Raw genomic sequence first — 19,607 nt, 5'->3', positions numbered from 1 at the left:
CACCATAACCAATAGAGGAGCTTTGTGCTTTCAGAAGTTTTCTACTGACAGCTGTTGGAGCTGCATCACCATTATGAACTTGGAGGCCTAGAACAGGCTAAATGCAAAACCTTCAGTATATATACTTTATTATACTTTACTTTCAAGTTCTGTCATAGGACTTAATACGGTGTAATACAAGGTAGTCACAGTAAAGAAGATCATGTCCTAAAGCCTGCTGAACTTGTTGAGTTAGAGCCTAAGTCCAGAAGGAAAGCAGCTTTCAATAGCTTACAACGTGCTTCTTTACTTAAGTTTCCAAACTATTCTATACAAGACTTTGAAGACCGAGACTTGACAAAATCTATTAATGGAGTTTCCAAAAACAGAAGTCTCTGAATTTAGTTCATAAAAATGTTAGCCAGTAAGATTGAATGTAATTAAGCTAAAAGGGCCTTTTAGCTGTTCCAGCATTTTGTCCAGTCACCATCATATAATACAAACCATATACACAAGGTATGTCTTATATCTTCTTTTATTTAATGCCCTTGTAATGAGTTTCAAGACTCTACAGTCCTGGAGAACCCACCCATCCATGCAACAGGTAGAGTTATTCTAACAATAGTTCATTGGGTCTAATCTCTGAAATTTTTCCTTGAAGATGGACTGACTTAAAATAGCCTTGGAGTAAAGCAAAGAAGCCAACTGCGATAAGGAAGAGCCATCTGGAATTTTGAATGATAATGGGTCCCAGGGGCTGGAAATTAACTTCCTTCCTCTAGAGAGCACAACGTGTGTGGTAGCCTCACCCATCCCTGACTTAAGAGTGTTAAAGTTATTTGCTGCAGTGGCTCTTTACTGAAGATGCACATATTTCTCTTAAGGTTGGGGAGAAACCAGTGCACTCTAAGATGTGTTGAACTACTTCTACAATTAATTGTATTTTTCCATTCCTTTCTGGAACAATTACATAAAGCCTGATAGAATCATATGAAAGTTGATGGTATCAGGTTTCTTTGGGTTCAGATTTGCATGCTAAAGCTTTTAGCTTGTGCTCCTTCAGACACACCTGCCTGTGGGGTGAGCACAGCTTTTACTTTGGCATAGCACTGAATGTTGTCATCTCCATCCAAAGCTTACATTGCACACACCTGCAGCACCCAGATGGCAGGTACAATTTTTCCCTAGCCACTGGTACCAAAGCCTTCCCAGAGGCAAACTAAACCAATTCTGGAATGTTCCCAGGCCCTAGCAGCTTCTGAAATGGTTATCCTTCCACGATTATTTTCCACCAATTAGCTTTGAGATTTTGACGTAGTGGAGGTTTCAATGCACTGAATCATGCTGGGTTATGAAAATATGGGATGTGAAAATACCTTTGGGGTGCTCCATTTGAGTCCCACATAGCCAAGCTGACGAGCAAGGAGTGTTTCTCAAGTCTCTGAATTGCACTCTATGAGTTTTGGATTCAGGTCTTATAAAGAGAGATAGAAAGACAGAAGCATCTTCCCAAGTGCAGGCACCTAGCAAGGTTCTATGAGATTCGAAAGCAGAGAAGGGTCCTGGACAGAGACGTTTCCCAGGGCAGTGGTCACAGCACTAAGCTGCAAGAGCTCAAGAAATGTTTGAACACTCTCAGACACAGAACTTGATTTTTAGGTACCCTACTGTCAAGCCAGGAATTGGATCTACTTCAGCAAAATCTGCATTTTTTCATTTAAAAAAAATAAATGTATATTTAACATGTACTACACCATTACCCCATAGACTGAGATACTCTGGAGCATTTTATTCCTAACTGTAAGCTGAGGTAGGACCAGCTGATTCAATACAAGACAACTTTTCCACTCCGAGATGGGAATGTTCTTCAAAACTTGCAAAATACTTCTTGTAACATGAAACTACTGTCACTGCTCGATCTCAAAGGCAAGGGAACAAACCATGCTGTCAAGTGCAAGAGTTAGCTTGAAGTAATGCCACTGTAGCCACCACAGTGGTTGCCTGAGAAAAGAACATGGTTTGGTACTGCAGTCTCCAAGAAAACAGCAACTTAATCTCATGTGTTGAAATCAAACTCCTACTAGCCCTGGAGCTACGGCCTCCTGCTCTTTATTTAAACCTTTCTGTACTTCTGCTTGCTAAGCTGGAACAAGTAATCCTGTCATCATTTGTTTGACTACTGGCAATGACAAGCTGGAATTTTACATCTACTCCAGATAAATACTTAAGCACAGAATATATTATTTCTGCATACCAATATTCATTGTATGCTTGACATCTACTGTTCAGCAAGTAATCAATATATGGTTTTCTATATATCAGTTAAAAAATGTATGTATATGGTTTAGTACATAAGCTTCTCCTAGCTAAACAGGATTGTCATATGGTTCTCACTACTGAGTTGGTGTAGCCATTAATACAGATTTTTAAATGCCTGTAATACAGTAAAATTTAAGGTCATGCTTTATAGAGGCAAATATAAATGCTCCAATATTTTCAGCTCACATTCACTTCAATATATTAACTGCTGGATTCTCAAGCCCAACTTGGCATGTGCAATTTGCATGCAACAGGGATAGATTCTGCTGGACAAATTAAACTTGATCCATAGGACTGTATTGTGTTACATTCAATCAGCAGATAGAGCCAGCCTACACCCTCCACAGGTGAAAAAGCAACTGGTGAGAAGCAACAACAGGTGAGAATCTGTTTCCCCAGATGATTAAACTTATGGAAAAACTTAAAATGCCAAGTCAGTTCAAAGGACATTAGCACAGACCTGTATGTATTTGCCCCTTCAGGACCTTCCCCCTTCTCTGTTCAGCTCTAATGAATCTGCTGTTCTCAGCCTACCTCCATTTTCCCTCCACTCCAAATACTGAGAGAGAGAAAAATGGGAGGACACTGAGGCTTCTTACAGAAGCCATTAGGAATTCACCCCTGCGTTCTGCATTCCCCTTGCACAACTGCATTTGAAACAACTGAGGCTTTCTTTCTCTCCTACCACACTCAAGCACTGCACAATGCTATGCAAGGTTAAGTTCATTTGGAACTAAGACTAATGAAATGCTACCAGATGACACCTTAGGATTAGTAGACCTTGTCCCTGCATCATCTAAACACTGAAGGCATAACAGGAAAAAGAAAGTTATTTAAAGGCTCTCTCTAACAAATGCCGCAGCAATTTCCTCTTGACCAGCATCCTTCTGGCCCACCTGCTCACCTGGACAGCAGCCCCAGAGGTGGGAGATGACATGCATGTCTGCATGCTTCTCTGGCTGACCTGCCAGGAAGGGAACTGCTCCACCCAGCCCCTGTGGGCTGCTTTCTGTTAGCAGCAACCTCCGGAGACCAAGGGAAGCCAAAACTAGACACAGCAGTTCGGATAGCCCTACTACAGTTCTTTCCTTAGATCCTTCAGCATCACTAACACAACAGGCCAGCTCTTGAAGTACTGTATTTATTTCAAGCTCACATTTGCTTACTTACATAGGTATGGCATGCTTTAGGAAGTCAGATAAGCTTTGGTTCCCTACTTTTCATCTTATACTTGTAAACAGTTCTCTTGGTTCTGATTCATTACTCACTGAATTATATAGGAATGTTAGAAGATTCCAAGCTGAAAAGCAAAACAGGGCTTTTAGAAATGCCTGCAGCCTGTCATCTTCCTGCACCGTGTAGAAGCTCCAAACCTGAGCCACTGTTTGGGCAGCAGTTTGTTTCACTGGAGCCCGGCAGCCTCAGCTCAGCAGTGACCAAATCATCGTTAAGAATGGGTGTGTGAAATAAGATAGCGGTGTGGAAGCTGAACCTTTTCACCACAAGAACGCTGCTGCTGGAACTGCTGTCCAAGGAAAAGCTGGTTTTGAATGAGTTCTTTGACATCAGTGCTTCATTTCTTAAAGACAAAAAGGTAATCAAATTACCTTTGTTACAAACAGCCCTTTCTCCTAACCTGCCCTGTGAGGTTTGTGTCTTCCTTCAGAGACAGCTCTGGGTAATCACTTGTTTCCTACAGCCTTGGATTCACGCCTTTCCTGGCATCTCTCTCAGCCAGAGCAGCCTATGGCTTCTGCATTGCCTGATCAGTCTCAACCACGAGGCAGCTGGTGAAACTGAGGAAAGACAGTGGCTGTACTTGCTGCAACAGGCCCCTTATAATGCGTTTGTAACCTACAATAATGTCACATGGACGCGCAGTGAACACAAATATAAGTAAAATCTTAATGAAGGTACCACTCTTGAAAATAGACTCTGATGGTCAAACTTTGCTCCTCAGCCAATAATTACCCAGCTATTTTTAAGTGGAGCCCAGACATTTTTTCAGTAGAGCAGCACATGATTTTAAATACAAGCACTCTGATTCGCTTCTCCTAATCCTGACCTTAAAACTTAAATGTCAAGTGAATGAGGAAATGTGACCTTGATTTTTAAAGTTTTAGCACTTGTATTTTGTTTAAAGAAGTACGAACCAATGCTGTACGTCATCTCCAGAAAGCTTCTGCCACTTCTTTAGCACCATAAAGTATGTGCATTCGGCAAGGGTCAGCTCTTGCTGGAGGACTTTACCTTCATTTCCTTTCATATGCATTAAAATTAACTAAGTCTCACTGTCTGAACCAAGCTTTTCCTTTAAGCAGTCTACTGGGGTAGACAGCAGTGTGTCCTTGAGGCCAAGAAGACCAATAGTATCCCGGAGTGCATTAGAAAGAGTGTGGCCACTAGATCAGAGGTGATCCTCTTCTCCTGTTCTGCCCTGGTGAGACTGCATTTGGATCACTGTGTCCAGTTCTGGGCTCCTAAGTTTAAGACAGACAGAAAACTTGTAGAGAGAGTCCAGTGGGGAGGGGGGCACAAGGTTGATGAGGGGCCTGGAGCATCTCCCTTATGAAGAAAGGATGGGCTGTTCAGTCTGCAGAAAAAAAAGACTGGGGGGGTGGAAAATCTTATCAGTGCTAATCAAGTGGATGTGGTGAGGCCCTTGACAGTGGTGCCCAGCAACAGCTCAAGAGCAAAGAGCACAAACTGGAACATATGAAGTTCAATCGAAATGTGAGGAAACATTTCTTTACTTCGAGGGTGACAGAACACTGGGACAGGCTGCTCAGCAAGGTTGTAGAGTCTCCCCTAGAGAAATGCAATATCCTTCCTCTGTAACATAAAGAACCTGCTTTAGCAGGGGGTTGGACTCAGTGATCTCCAGAGGTTCCTTCCAACCCCAACAATTCTGTGATAAGCACCATGTTTGTGGCTTCTGCCTATGTTCTAAAGGTACAATCCCATCTGGCAGATAACATCTACTGAAAGCCCCAGATGCACTCAGAGATGCTCTCAAGACTCCCGACTGCACTGAGCTTATGCACCATTATGGTACTAGGAAACAAATGAGGCTTGAAAATTTCTAATGTTTTCTTCTGCGTATGTCCTGGAGTCTGAGGACATTAACCAGACACACACCCAACCAGGATGTTCCTCAAGCCACAGTATTCCTCTTGGGAGCCTTCCGGCAGTTTTGATGCCATGGTAGGTCATCTCCACTGCAGACAAAGGCAGAACTTCCCCACTCACTTCACTCAAAACATCTTCTTCTGTAATTAAATGCCATGTGAATTGGCAGAGGGCTGCAAAAGGTCAGGTCCTAGCTTTCAATACTACACAAAGGAGAAGAAGGGAAACCTACTGGGGAACCCTAGGAGGAGTCTGGGCCTTGTCAGAATGCGCAGAGACAGAAAACAGGAATTTTTCAAGCACAGTGCTCTTGGTGCTTCCTGTTTCTTCTCTCAGAGCCTCTCTAAATGCTGTTATGCTGCTGTGACATCTGACTGAGAAGTAGCAGAGCCATGAGTGACACAGGTCCTTACAGCACCTGACATAGAAATTGTCATTATGTAATCCATATGCCACCACAAGTTTATTTTCACAAGCATCTCTGTGCCCTCTGTCAGCACTTGGCAACTACCAGTGACATACATGCTTCTAGATTTGGGGACACAGGATTGAGAAGAACATCACTGTTCCATCCTTGCTGATTCTGTGACTATATTCTGTAATTAACTCACTGAGTTTAGTCCCCTGTATGTAATTACATTAGCAAGTTATATTTTAACTTAAAACTACATTATTTTCTTCTGCTGCTGCTGCTACAGAACACATGTTCTGCAGTCTTGCACCTGAGTTCAACATAAGGTTCTGTATTGCTCTCCTGCAATCCTAAGGAATCCTGCAGCTGTTCTGTGTAGGAAGCAATGTGAGCAATGCAGGGAAGCTGTGCTGTCTCCTAAGAAAACCCTTGCCTGAATGGAAAAAATGCAGATCTTGTTTCCTGATCTTCTCCATCTCTGTCCCCATACATCTTTCCTGTCACTCCTGCTGAACAGATCTCTGCCCTAAGCAGTGAGGGTGGATCTGCATGCTGAGCAGACAACACGAAGCTGCACTACACCATCTGTTGCTGCTCTCTGGGCAGAGACCTGCAGGCCTTCTAAGCAGAGATAAGCATGACAAGAAAAGATGATACAGGGCAATAACATCAGACCTTTGGCGGTAACAGTACTGCGAAGTAACAAACATTAAGCATTTACTTCACAACATTTCTTTTTGCCCTGAAGATTCAGTATTGATCAGAACAGTTTTGCATGAGAAACTGTTTTTCATGAATGTTCTTCATCAGTTTATGACAGCACAATCAGTTTATAGAAGTGGAACCAAATACTTATTTAAAGATTAAAAACATGAATTTCAAATGACTTCAAGTCTGAATATGATAAGCTTCTTTTTGAATCTTATTACTTTTACATTATTTCTTATACCAGCAGTACTGATTCAAATTTGTGCAACAGATGTGAAGTGGGAAAGTGTTTCAGTCTACAGGAAGAGAGCATCTTGGTCCAGAGAAAAAGAAGATATGTATCAAAATTAAGCAGAGGACTTTGCTAAAGCATTATTTATGTTACAATTCATCTTAACTAACTCATGGTCACCACACGTTCAGGCCATATGAAGAACACGGCAGATCATGCAGAACAGAAGACTCCTTGTAGTGATGCCAGAATTATTTTCAGGAAAATGAAAATATTTCCTGACCACTTCTATTACATTATAAATAAGACGACTGTAACTGTGCTCCCGTACCTCCTGGAAATAAAGCATAATATTCCCCTTTTAGATGAGCATCCATCTCATCACATGCAAACTTAGGGGACGTGGCATGACTAGCATCTATACTGCTGGTGGAAATAAAATGTTAATGCTCATACCTAACCTTCCTTTGGGGCAAGAGCATCTCGGTACTGAGCATTTTACAAGGCTTCTTGCATGGGTAGGGAGCAGAAGAACAGCTACACAAAACAGCTCAAAACACTTATTAACTATTTAGTAATACTTTTCCATTTTGAGATTAGATTCAGGCAAATCAAAGCTTAAGTTTGTTACCACTGAATTTAGGCCGGGACTTCAGATGTAAGTAAGAGGTTAAGGTCTGCCCAAATAAAGATACCACAGTGTCAAAATTGCCTGTAAGGGGTCAGAAACTCAGCAGTTCATCACATCACAAAAGGAGGCAGATGAGATTTTTTTTTTTCCTATTGGTAATGCTGAATATTCAACTTCAAACAAATGTTATTCTTTGAAGAGATTTGAAAGTTTAAAGGTTTGAGAAAACTTTTCCCCACCCTACTCCCCAGCCAAAGTACTGAAGCAACTGTGATATGGAAAGAAATCAGTTCACCTGAGGTTCCTGCATTGACTGCATATCACAGCATAATTTCTACCAAAACAATTTAATTATAAACCAATACTGCTCTGATCTGGTGGTAACCAACACTACTGCATTCTCTACATTCCTAATGTAGAAGGAGATGAGTACAGCAAGTCAGAGGGACTGAGTCCTACGCAAGGATGGCACATTGTCTGCATCTTCCCAAGGTGTGATGCCCTTCCTACCCAGCTCCAAAGCAACACTCCTCATTCAACTCCACTGCTGTTCCAAGAAGCGATAGTCAGTAAATAATACTCTCTACTTTCTTTTGTTGCTTTTTCATTGTTGTTACCTTTTAGACTATAGGCATTTTGTCACAAGGAATGAAATTTACTATCTGCCTGTACAGCAAGCAGCAATACCAGCACTCTGAGATTCAAGAAAATAAATGAATATCATAGTTACATCAAAGATGAATAATTGGCTACTGCCAAGGTAGAAAACACTGAAGTTAGGGATTCCCAAACTCATTCCAGCTTTGATTTTTATTAGACAAATGCTATTAAATAAAAAATAAATAATGAACCACCAGCAGCTGAACTGCTGGGGACTCCGCTTCAAAGTGCTAACTGAGCTGCAGCTGCGAACTTGTTCACCATCAGTGATAAGAACTGTCATGGAACACTACTCTGTGGGCAGGGCTGCGGGAGACAAACAGAAAAGCAGAATTGAGAAATACCACTTGAATTGTTGCAGCCAGTCACCTCCGTAATTCCATAATTAACATTTAGCAGACCACTGCTCCATACAACAAAAGCTACAAACACTTGTCAGCAATTTCAAGCATGCTTCAGCCATATAATTCAAAACGTCCAAAGCCACAGATTACAAATGTAAAAGTTCCAGTTACATAAAAGCCGTGGATAAAATATTAAAGGCTCTAATGTAACACAAGCTATGTCTTCTACAGTCTGCCAGTGTAGAGGCGTTAATAAACACAGAGTAAGACATTTTACTAGGAAGAAATTGCCACAGAGGTTCAGATGGTTGGCAATCAGTTTCAATCTTCATCAGTTTTCACATCACCAATTACAAAGTCATTGTAACAGAAGATGATAATAACACGGCTTAACTGCATTGGGTTTTTTTTGAGCTCAGTTCATATGGTTTGTGTGTTATTTCTTCACAATCTGCAACTGAAAAGACAAACACATTTTCAGTAAAACAACAGCAGTTGATCAAACATAAATGTCTACATTTTGGTTAAGGTAGCAATCCTCTTCATCTGAGATATGTACTGTCCACGTGAACAAAATGAGAAAGAAACAGCAACCTCGATGTTTTTCTTACAAAGAAACTCCAGCTGCAACTAGCACTGCCCAGCCTAGCTATGCAGCCAAGCAATGGAGTCGTGTGGACTCAGATAAGGCCTGCTTTTATAGGCTTAAAGCAGACTTCCTATGTGCTGAAAGAGACAATTAAGCTCTTCTGTGCCTAAATTTATGCTACTCAAAAAACAAGAATAAGATCTACTAGATAAGAAGCGTGTGAAGACCAGAAATGATAACTCATTACAAAGAGGGCAGAGAGTAGCAAACAGCTACTCGGTACATCAAAAATGAAGCTGGCTTAATACAGTTGCCCAATGAGAACACTCCTTCAAGTCCATTGATCACACCACATCCACAAGTCCTAACTTAAAAACAAACACATTCCTATTGCACTTGGTTATGGACCTGCAGTTGATAAACATGAACAACACAAAATAAGAGTGATACAGTCCTGAACCTACCAGGAGAAACTGCTGTGTTAATTTACTCATCAGGATAACTTTGGATATCCGTATTTCCTTGCCGGAGAGGATCTAGGAAGATGAGGGTTAGAATGGCCTAGCATTATCAAGCACAGAATTTCCTTGTGTTAGGTAAGAACTGCTGCTGCTATGTGTGACCAGCAGCTCCCTGTTGGCTGCTCCCAGCACCTGGTGACAAGCAAGGCAGCACTCCCACAAAACTGCTTGTAACCACCAGCCCTCCTTGGTGGCCACAGAGAGGTCATTGCAAAGGGATCTCAATCCACAGGAGTGTCCAGTAACTTGGAACCCCCTTATTTTCCTCTGAATTGATGCTACTGTGCAATTCTGTTCCAGTACGGTGTTATAGAAGGTCCAGTACCATACATAAACTTGCTTCCTGTTGCATTGCTCAGTGGGTGAAGACTGGGACCTGCTGGGCCCAGGGAAGGGAACCCTGCTCCTCTGAGATACTATGCAGTACAAAGCAGTAGGAAACCTAACATCCCTAACCCTTCCTACCCATCATTTGCCAAAAGATGGCTGCAAAGATAGCAAACACACACAGAATTGCAGCAGGTGGTGTAGCACCTGGCTAATTCCAGCAACAACTACCTGCCCTTTAATTGCAGTGAAAAGAAGTGTGGGTGTGAGATGGCTCCAGCTGAAGTGGAAATCGTGCTGAGCTTACAGCAGCATGACTATACTTTATAAAGGACCATTCTATGATGTGAAAACAACCAGAGAGACAAGTATTGGCAGTTGTTTGCTACTGATGGCACCAGCCCTTAGCCCTACTTCTCAGGTAGTACTGACTGCTCCCCTCAAAGCCAAGCCTTCCCAAGCACTTCAGTCTTGCCCTCAGAGTTGGTTTGGAAGGTGCCATGATTCAGGCTGGTTACAAACTTTCCTCTGACCTCAAAAGACACCACATTTCCTTGGATCACAGTTTTTACTGCCAGTGTTGTTACTGCAAAGCAACTATAATGAATAAGCATGCCCCCTCCTATGACATGTTGCTACATGAGAGGACCTGACCCCAAAAGCAACTCAGTGAGGAGATGCAACATCATGATTTTATAAAATGAGATGTTCTGGATAAGAGACTGCAGAAGTACTCTTTAAATACATTGATTTTTTTATTATTATTATTTTTTACATACAAGATTTGTTCATAAGAACAAATAAGATTTATTATTACAAATGATAACCAATTTAGGCACTCTGATAAGTCACAATATCCTCATTGTAAATCCCTGATAAATAAGACTGCTGATAAAAAAGGATGCTTGTGGATTATACTTAGGCCACATCTGCCGACTGAGCTACCTATGCTAATGAAAAAGTAAGCATGCGCCAGCAGGTGCCATCCATTGCCTCTGATTTGATGCAACTGATAGGAATTCCTTCCTCGTCAAGAGCTAAAATCTTGTAGAAGACTTTGAAAATACGTTCCTATAAGTACAAAACAAAGTGTTCTCTGATAGAAAAACTCCAACCTTATATATGATCCACCACAGGCTTAACCTACAGCTGATATTTCCAATTTCTCTGAATGTTAAAATTCATAAGCTTCATTATGAAAAGCTGTGCTATTAAAACATCATCAAACAATCAACATCAGTGTTTGAGCTCCTCCGCTAACACAATATTCCTCTGATAAATCTGCAAAGAAATTGACATTTTGTACGGCAGCCAGACAGATAAATGAATCTAACAGGGTTTATCACAAGTACAACTGAAGACAAAAACTGTCTGCGTAATAAAGGTGTTTAATCACTTCATTTGTAAACAATGCAGATTGTTCCAGAGCAGATTCTCTGGTTCTATGAATTTAATGGGAATTAAATATAAAAAAAAAGTACACCACAAAAGAAAGGGTTTCTTGCTCAGATTGGAAGATGCACTTTGAACAAGTTTAAGGGAAAGCTTTTCTCCTGAGGAATCTGCTGCTATTTTTTTCCCGATGATTTACAGAGCAAAACTGTATTTCAGCAGATGGCTCATTAAATCTTTCCAGAACAACCTCAGTAGGAGAGAAAAAACACACAAATGAAGGAATAAGATGCATTGGCTGCTTATGGAGCAATAAAACCTTTGTTCAGTTTTTATTCATGCATTTATCAACAGACTTAATACCTAAGCTAGCCTATGAAGGAATTATCCACATGTTTACAACATAGCCTATATTTAAAGTGCTGAAGTTTGTGGATAAGATAAATCTCCAGGCAAAAGACAAAACATACAGTGGAATCTTTTTTTCAGCTAGGATTTCTGTTCCTTAAAATCCCCCAGAACAGAAGGTTCATGTTTCTGTTCCGCGCACTTCTGTTAAAATTTGAGATCCAAGGTAGGAAATCTCAGCAACAATCTTTATTGCCATCCATTCCATGGCCTGCCCTTCCTGTTTTCCAAAAACAAAATGCTGTATTTAGTTTGAAAATGGGATATCCTGCTGGAAGGCTTTGAGAAAAAAAAAAGAGAACACACTGAGCCTGGGACCTCAAGTACTCCTTCCTGTTCCCTAAGAGAAATCAAGAAAGAGTTGTAGTCAGAAAAGGAAATACTGCAGGAAAAAATACTTGGGAATTATAGTCAGAGCAATACTTAAAGAATAAATAGTAGGGAACTAATTATATAAATGGTTCTTTTTGCCAGGGCACTTCCTATACAGCTTGTATAAAATTCCTTATTAATATTGTAAATTTGGAGTATAACACTTTGAAAGAAATGTTTACAAGCCCCATTCACAGACTGAAATCTGTTGTATTGTTCTTCAGCAGGAGGGGAACAGGGGGCTCTTTCAGTTAGAAAAAAAAGAACAAAACGTTTTATTCAATACAAGTGGGTTTGTTCCAGGTGCTCATCTGTATAGTCTTCTGCACAGGATCCTTAACTTTTATTTTAGTTGTATTTTTACATGCTTCTAAGAGCCAGCGCAGCTTGTGCCTCAGCTGTGTGCAGTAAGAAAGCGGATGAAACAACCAGTATAACAAAACGCAACTCTTATGGGCCCTGTACACTGGTACCTTCTTTCTGTGACCACAGGACCAAGATTAGGCTGGGTCCAACTGCCTCCCCACCGCATGCCCAGCCATGACCACAGCAGCATATGTTGCACCTTTAGACATCATAACATACCACAAGGCACACCGCACTCCATACAAAGTTTCAGGCACTTTGAACAGAAAATAAAAGAAAATGAATTCACTGCTCCCTACAGCCATTTGAGTGGGATGGGTTTTCGTTTCTATCCTTTTCAGTATCTCCACAGTTCCATTCAGCTAACTCTGCCAGGAAAGTGGAAATCTCTCTCAGTGAGATAGAGCAGGCAGTCAGAAAGGAGCTGTAGCTGAATCTCACCTGCCACAGCTGGACTCATCAGAACTACCAGCACTTATCTCCACTTGTCAGAACAAGAATTACAAGACAGCAGTTCCACAAGTTCTTGGTTAAACTGTGGAGTCCACACATGCTGAGGGCTGAGCAGCCTCTTCTAACATGGGACATCCTCTGGTTCTGTAAATGCACACATACAAAATAAGAGGCAGTTTGCTCCCAAAGCTGAATAACAAAAAAAGGACATGAGAGGAGAGCTAGCAAGGGGCATTCAGAAAGCAGAGAAAGGGACAGAAGATAATAGTTATTGTAATTGAAACAATTGATTCCATTGTTATAAAATTGTATGAACTGGAGCTTCTAATATTGTATTTGAAAAAATAATATATTACAACTGCTAGGAGTACAGAGTAATATCTCACTGTTTAAAAAGTTGTTGGGTCATATTAGGTCTGCAGCTTCAAGAATGTCCAATATACTAGAATATGGGAAATGAGACTAAGACAGCACCCTTGATGGCAATGAAAGAGGGTTGTTTTGTTTTTTTCTTCTCAATTTAAACAACAACAAAGGACATTTAAATCAAAGAAAGCAGATTATTGAAGGCAGCTGAATTTTAGCACAAAGCAAGGATGGATAACCATAAAACTGTCTGAGTTGGAAGGGACCTTTGAAGATCACCTAGTTCAAATACCTCACCATGAGCAGGGACACCCACAGCTCCATCAGGTGTTCAGAGCCCAGTCTGGCCTAACCTTGAGTGTTCCCATGGATGGAGCATCCACTGCCTCTCCAGACAACCTGTGCCAGTGCCTCACTACATAATATTCACTATATAATACTGTCCCATTATAACAACTTGTCCTAAGATTCTTTTGAACAATTTGTGGAAGGCTCATGTGAACGTGACTAGAACAAACTCTTACCTCCATAGAAGACACCTGCCCCCACCTTCCAGTAGCTGGGATCTGCCCTCAGCTCAGAAATCTTCACTGAAACTGAGAACACATTGCTAGCAAGAGATTAGAGACAAGAGCAGTACTCTGTAATTCTTTATTACCAGCTACCCTTAGATATAAATAAAATTAAATACCTCCATGGTTATTTACAGTGTGAGAGGAAAAATCTCTGCAAGCACAACCCACCCCACAGGGTCCATCTATCTGGGATATTTAAGCCATAAACATTCATTAAGTAGCTCCCTAGTCCAATCTATCTGTGAAGATTCGGAGTGCTGCTACAAGAATGAGAATGACATTTTGACATATACAACTAAAACCATTCTGGCTACAATAGTCTTCTAAGAAATACAAAATAATAAAGCCACTGAGTGATATTCACAGCTGGATCCTGAGAAATTCTGAAGAGAAGAACGAGTAGGACGTGACTCAGAGATGGGTGAACATGTGAGAGCTGCATATATGTGAAGAAGTTGCAGAAAGTAAAAGCTAGAGGTGAAAAAAAGGCATACACCATACATAGCAGAGCAAAAGCTCCGGTAGAAAAGCAATGGTTCTGTTCCAGAGGCAGTGCAAACCTAGGCAAACCTGCACGTTGCATTTTCCCATATGAAAAATAAGCTGACACGTAGTATTAGACATCCAATGCTTTTTACTTTAAAAGCTCTTTCTTCAGAAGCTCTGTCATCCAAGACTACTGTATATTTAACCCTTTGGAGACTGCAAATATAATCTTCTCTATATTGATAAAGAGTTTTTATATACTTGGACGTAGAGCTCTACTTAAGTAGCATCCATAAAGCAATTATTAGCAAGCACTCTCCTCTTTCTGTCATTGTCAACAAAAGCACCAAGTGCTAAGAAGAAGACAGCAGGGTACTGTGGCTTCCAAGCTTATTTTTGGAAACACTTTGCTAGTGTACTGATAACCAGCTCTAAAACATCTCCCACTTTAAACCTTACTGCATCTGTTCTCTCCGGCTCCTGTGAGACCTTTTATTCCACAACTCTGTGGTAACCATGTGCAGGTCACTGTGCAGAAGACTCAGCTAAGGACAACTAGAGCACTGTGACTGCCAGGCACTTTCACCAACCTTTTCAGTATTAAAGACCACATAGATCTAATGATGGGACAATTCCGTTTAGTTTGTATCTTTGGGATTTTCTTTGCATGATGGCTACTGAGAAGCCTCTGCATCCCAGTAACATTAAGGGCTGTATTGTCTGACCTCCTACAGCACAAGCAAGAACTCTATTACAACACTGCCAGGTATCTCAGCCTTACCTGGCACAGGGCCCTGCCTGGTTGGACTTGTGGTGTTTCACTTTAAAGCCTTTTGAGACACAGAAGAATTACTTTAGACTCAAAGAAAAGAATAAATATACTGTAATCACTATAATGATATTTTAGGTGTTATATATACAATGTTAGGTGTTAATAGACAAGCAGCATCTTCCAAAAGCTAAACTGAGGTATCAGTCAAGAGCTACAGAAATTGAAACAAGAAAAAAAAAATGATGCAGTGTTCACCCTCATTTAGCATTTCCACATGTAAATTATGCCAGCTCAGACTTTCTTATCAACCTTTAAGTTCAGTTCAGTGAGCCAAGTGGAACACTGCCACCTTCTCCACATCTCTGCAATCAGGTGCTGAAAGACCTGAAGGAGATTTATTCCAATTTAGATTTGCTTGTAAATGTACTGACTGTATCTTCTGGAGACTCATCACTCACACAAGCCAGGGAGAAAATAAAACAAAAAAATCTCTGTATCAAAAGAGTATTCTTTAGTTGTTTTTCCACATACTAGGACTGGCTTTTCTCTCTTCAAAAGGATTATAAGCAAAATGAAATCAGAATACAATGGAAGAATACATGCCTCCTCAGATCTCTCGCTGCCTTCTTTATAATTAGAGTTTCATTGCTTCAATACATCATAATCACCAGGTCATGTGCTCAATGAGAATATAAACAGGTACAGAGGAGAAAGAATGGCACAGGAGATAAGACACAGGCTTATGCTTCAAGTGCTGACTTCTTGCCACGTGAACTCTCTCAGTTCTCAATCTATAAAGATCAAATATTACTCAAGATGTCCCCTACTCAATATAATTATGCCAAGTGACTTTGCAAATAGTTCACAGTTTAGGGGCAGATGATTATCTGCATAGATACCTCTATCTTATGTTCAGTTTAGCAGTCATATAAATGGCAGCATGACGGGTTAGATTTGAGCAAAAATATTTATCCAGCTGTTAGAAGCATAAGGATAGAAATTATCTGCAAAATACTTTCATCTTGAATTGTAAGGCACTATAAAATGCGTGAAATACTTTTATGCAGTTGTAATAGTGGAAGCAAGGATCATTATGCAAAACAAATGCAATGATGCATTTAAATATACTGCCCTTCAAATAATCAGAACTAGAACACATATTTCAGAGGAAGCTTCAGTAAATCACCCACCAATCAACTGAAAAAGCTGCCCCTTATTCTTCAAGGTACATGTTATAAGGACAGAGATTCTTCAAATGCTATATGGGCTATGATTAATATAGTTACTGCACCTTTACCCAAACCCTTCTAAGCTCTTGCAGCAGTAAATTGCATGTGCTGTTCATACATGAATTAAAACCTAGAGCCACTCCTACACAGTTCCTCTGCAAGGAAAGCAGAGATAATCTTCTACATATTTTTCCTCTTGGAAAGTGTTTGCCAGCAAATCTGTTTTCCTGAGCAACTTCTCCCCTCCAGTTCCAAGGAACAGATCAATGTTACTGACTAATAGCTTCCAGCCACATGATCTCTAGCACATCAAGACTACAACCAAAAAGGGCAACGAGAGGTGCAACACCTTCCCAAAGCAGCAAAGTTAGTGCCCACACACTTTTACTAAGCCCAATCTTTGCTCCACCACTGCAGATGCTGTGCACTCACACATGCTGTACCCTCACACCTCCCACATCAGAGCTTCTTTTACTGTAACATTGGAAGTTTTGTTTTTAACACCAGACTCAATGTTTCTCACTCATACGTAGAATGGCAGGTATACACTCAGCAAATCAGAACAAGTGAACCAAAAGTATTTATTTTTAATAATCTCATCTGGTTTATAATGAATGTTTAATGTTGCTAACTGCAAGCCTACTACTTAGAGTAGCTTCTCTCAAAAGGGCACAGTCAACATAAATAGCTCAAAGCTTTTTTTTTTTTGAGTTTACTGAATAAATATGAACCCTAAGAAATGCTCAGTTGGAAGATGATGTGCAAGTCTAATACTTGAAAACACTTAAATAGCTCAGCTGTTGGAATGGTACTTGTTTCCATAACAAAAGCCATTGGAAGAGCTGCGTTCTGTTCAGCCTTCCCAGTGAGTTCATCTCTTCACAACTCAGTAGTAAAGAACAGGCTTTCATCATTGTGTTCCTCAGCAATTCAAGGTACGTTGTACTGCCATAAATAGACAAGATAATTTGCTAACTGCAAAACTGAACTCTGTGATCTGAGCTAAAACCTCGACTTCCTCAGCTGTGGTTCAGGAGCTTTATCTTTTTTGTTCTCAACATACAGTTGTGTGCTCACAGTTTAGGATAATACACACATCCAACACTATGGGTAGTGACATAATATTACCTACTGGTGGTAAACTGATGTGCAGTGGCAACAGGATCCATCCATATCAGTCAATGCAACTCTGTTACACCCATGTACAATTCAATCCTTTTTCAGTGACTCTTTCCACTCCCCACTAAGTTTATATTTGATCAGTGATCATAGAACTTCACTGAGGATTTCATTCTTAGGTTTTGTCTATATTGTATCCTGAATAGACTATAACTGATACGAAAAGAAACAGCTAGAATTCTGCATGCCATAAGTTTTCATCTTGAAACTCCAGAAGCACTGGAAAGTACAGGAGCTGAAGCACCAAGTATTGGCGTAACTCTGTTTGACACAGAGCTATTCTGGGTCATCTGTGTCATGAATGGAAATGGCATTAGAGAGACCTCTTCAGTAAAATACACCAAAACAGAAATTAAACATTAGATGAGTTAAAACAGCTGACCTTCAGATGTAAAAGTACTACTCAGGTCTCTATGTAGACCTCCCTTTGCAGCTACAATGATTTTTTCTCCCTGCCACTTATTTCTTTGCTGTTTACTCCTAGTGTCACCTGTGTCCTTCCATTTTGGCCAGTTTTATCTGCGCATACCACAGCTTCCTGTCTCACACTGAACAGCCTTGAACTGCATTGGGGATGGAGCTTGGTGAGCCAGCTAGGAAGAAGCATGGAGCAAAGCAAAGCAGTTTGATGCTCAGTTATGATTATGAATAGTAGGGAAGGTATCAACACTTTGTTTTGGTTCTTCCTGGCAACATAAAACTAAACCTGCCCTTTAAGCACCACTACTGTATTTAACTTTCAGGTAAATAAAATATTTGGCTGGGGAGAGGGCAGTAGAGGAGAGTGGATCCAGTGATTTGGCAAGGGGATCATTTCAGAGCTGAATCTCTTTTACAGTGAGACAGGGAGGGGATTTAATCAACGTTAGTATTAAAAGAATCTATGATAACTGCTGCAGGCAGCACTACATTGATCCTTTTTTTAGCACGCTCAATTGCTAACTACAAATTTGAATAGCATCTGATAGGGATACTTAATCAGCCACGTAGACCTTTGTCTGTGCTGTGTATTACAAGTGCCACCTAGTGAAAGATACAGTTATTTCCATTTTTATTTCATGAATGATAACGTAGCTGTGTGAAACATAGCCATAGGTCATTAAGTCACTCACACTGAGACATTGTCACATTCAGGGACATTTCCTGGGCATATCCAAGTACAGAGTCTGCGCCCAGCAGCTAACTTACAGTACCTAGGGTGCAAAGAACAAAATTAGCACCTACAGATCTCAGCCCATAGAGCTCTCAAAACAATTATTTGAGATAAAAGAACTTCACCAAACTGGACTTTGTTGGCATATATGGAAAAAATATGACTCATCCAACAGGAGAGTTCCTACTAAACATGAGTACACAAACACACAAAAACCAGAACACTATAATGCAGGTTACTTAGCTTAGCTGACCACTCAGTTCATAAAGGTGCTCACCTCAAGTTTATAGGGTTTTTAGCAGAGACTGATCATGTACTGTTATGATCTTGGCCTGCTGGTATGTCAGGTGTATACTGATGAAAGGGAGCTACTCCTCTGTGGGACAATTTTTCCCTCCTATTCTTATGTGCAATGGAAAAAGCAGCAACGACAGCAGAGCAACAAGGTTAAGAACTTCTTTACAGAAAGGGTGGTTAGGTACTGGAATAGGCTCCCCAGGGAGGTGGTTGAATCGCCATCCCTGGATGTGTTCAAGCGCCATTTGGATGTGGTACTCAGGGATATGATTTAGCAGAGTTTTTTTTTGTTGTTGTTGTTTTGTTTTTTTTGTTGTTGTTGTTGTTGTTTTTTGTTTTAGAGATGGGGTACTGGTTAGGCTGCGGTTGGACTTGATGATCTTCAAGGTCTTTTCCAACCTGGGTAATTCTATGATTCTATGATTCTAAGGTCCTAGGCTGCAGCAAGTGTGGATTTGCTCAAACACAACAGCCAAATACACAGAAATAAAGAAAAGAAGATGCTCACATTTATGAGGCCTCAGGCAGGCAGGGATCTCCAGCAAGATATCCTTGCCACCACTGCCAACCCTTAAATGAGGTCTGGGGAGGGGTGGATCCTGGCTGCATCCCTTCTGGTTATTCAGGTGTACTGCATGCACCTGAGCTCCCCTGGGTTGCCCCTGCCTTCCCACCAGGTGCTCAATCACTGCTTTAAGCTGTGACTTA

At 40.7% G+C, this 19,607-nt stretch overlaps 1 long non-coding RNA gene across 1 annotated transcript; it reads right to left on the bottom strand.

Annotated features, from left to right (window-relative positions):
• Positions 1-8,785: 8,785 nt before the first annotated feature.
• On the bottom strand, positions 8,786-9,915 carry LOC140251152 (uncharacterized). The gene is made up of 3 exons (XR_011903371.1): positions 9,850-9,915; positions 9,468-9,539; positions 8,786-8,871 (listed from the first exon to the last, which is right to left on the bottom strand). It is a non-coding gene; the product is annotated as an uncharacterized lncRNA (long non-coding RNA).
• Positions 9,916-19,607: the final 9,692 nt, after the last annotated feature.

This window comes from Excalfactoria chinensis, chromosome 4 (assembly GCF_039878825.1).
Source record: "Excalfactoria chinensis isolate bCotChi1 chromosome 4, bCotChi1.hap2, whole genome shotgun sequence".
NCBI classification, from domain to species: domain Eukaryota; kingdom Metazoa; phylum Chordata; class Aves; order Galliformes; family Phasianidae; genus Excalfactoria; species Excalfactoria chinensis.
The sequence above is the reverse complement of the archived record's forward strand: the minus strand, read 5'-3'. Positions and strand labels throughout refer to the sequence as shown.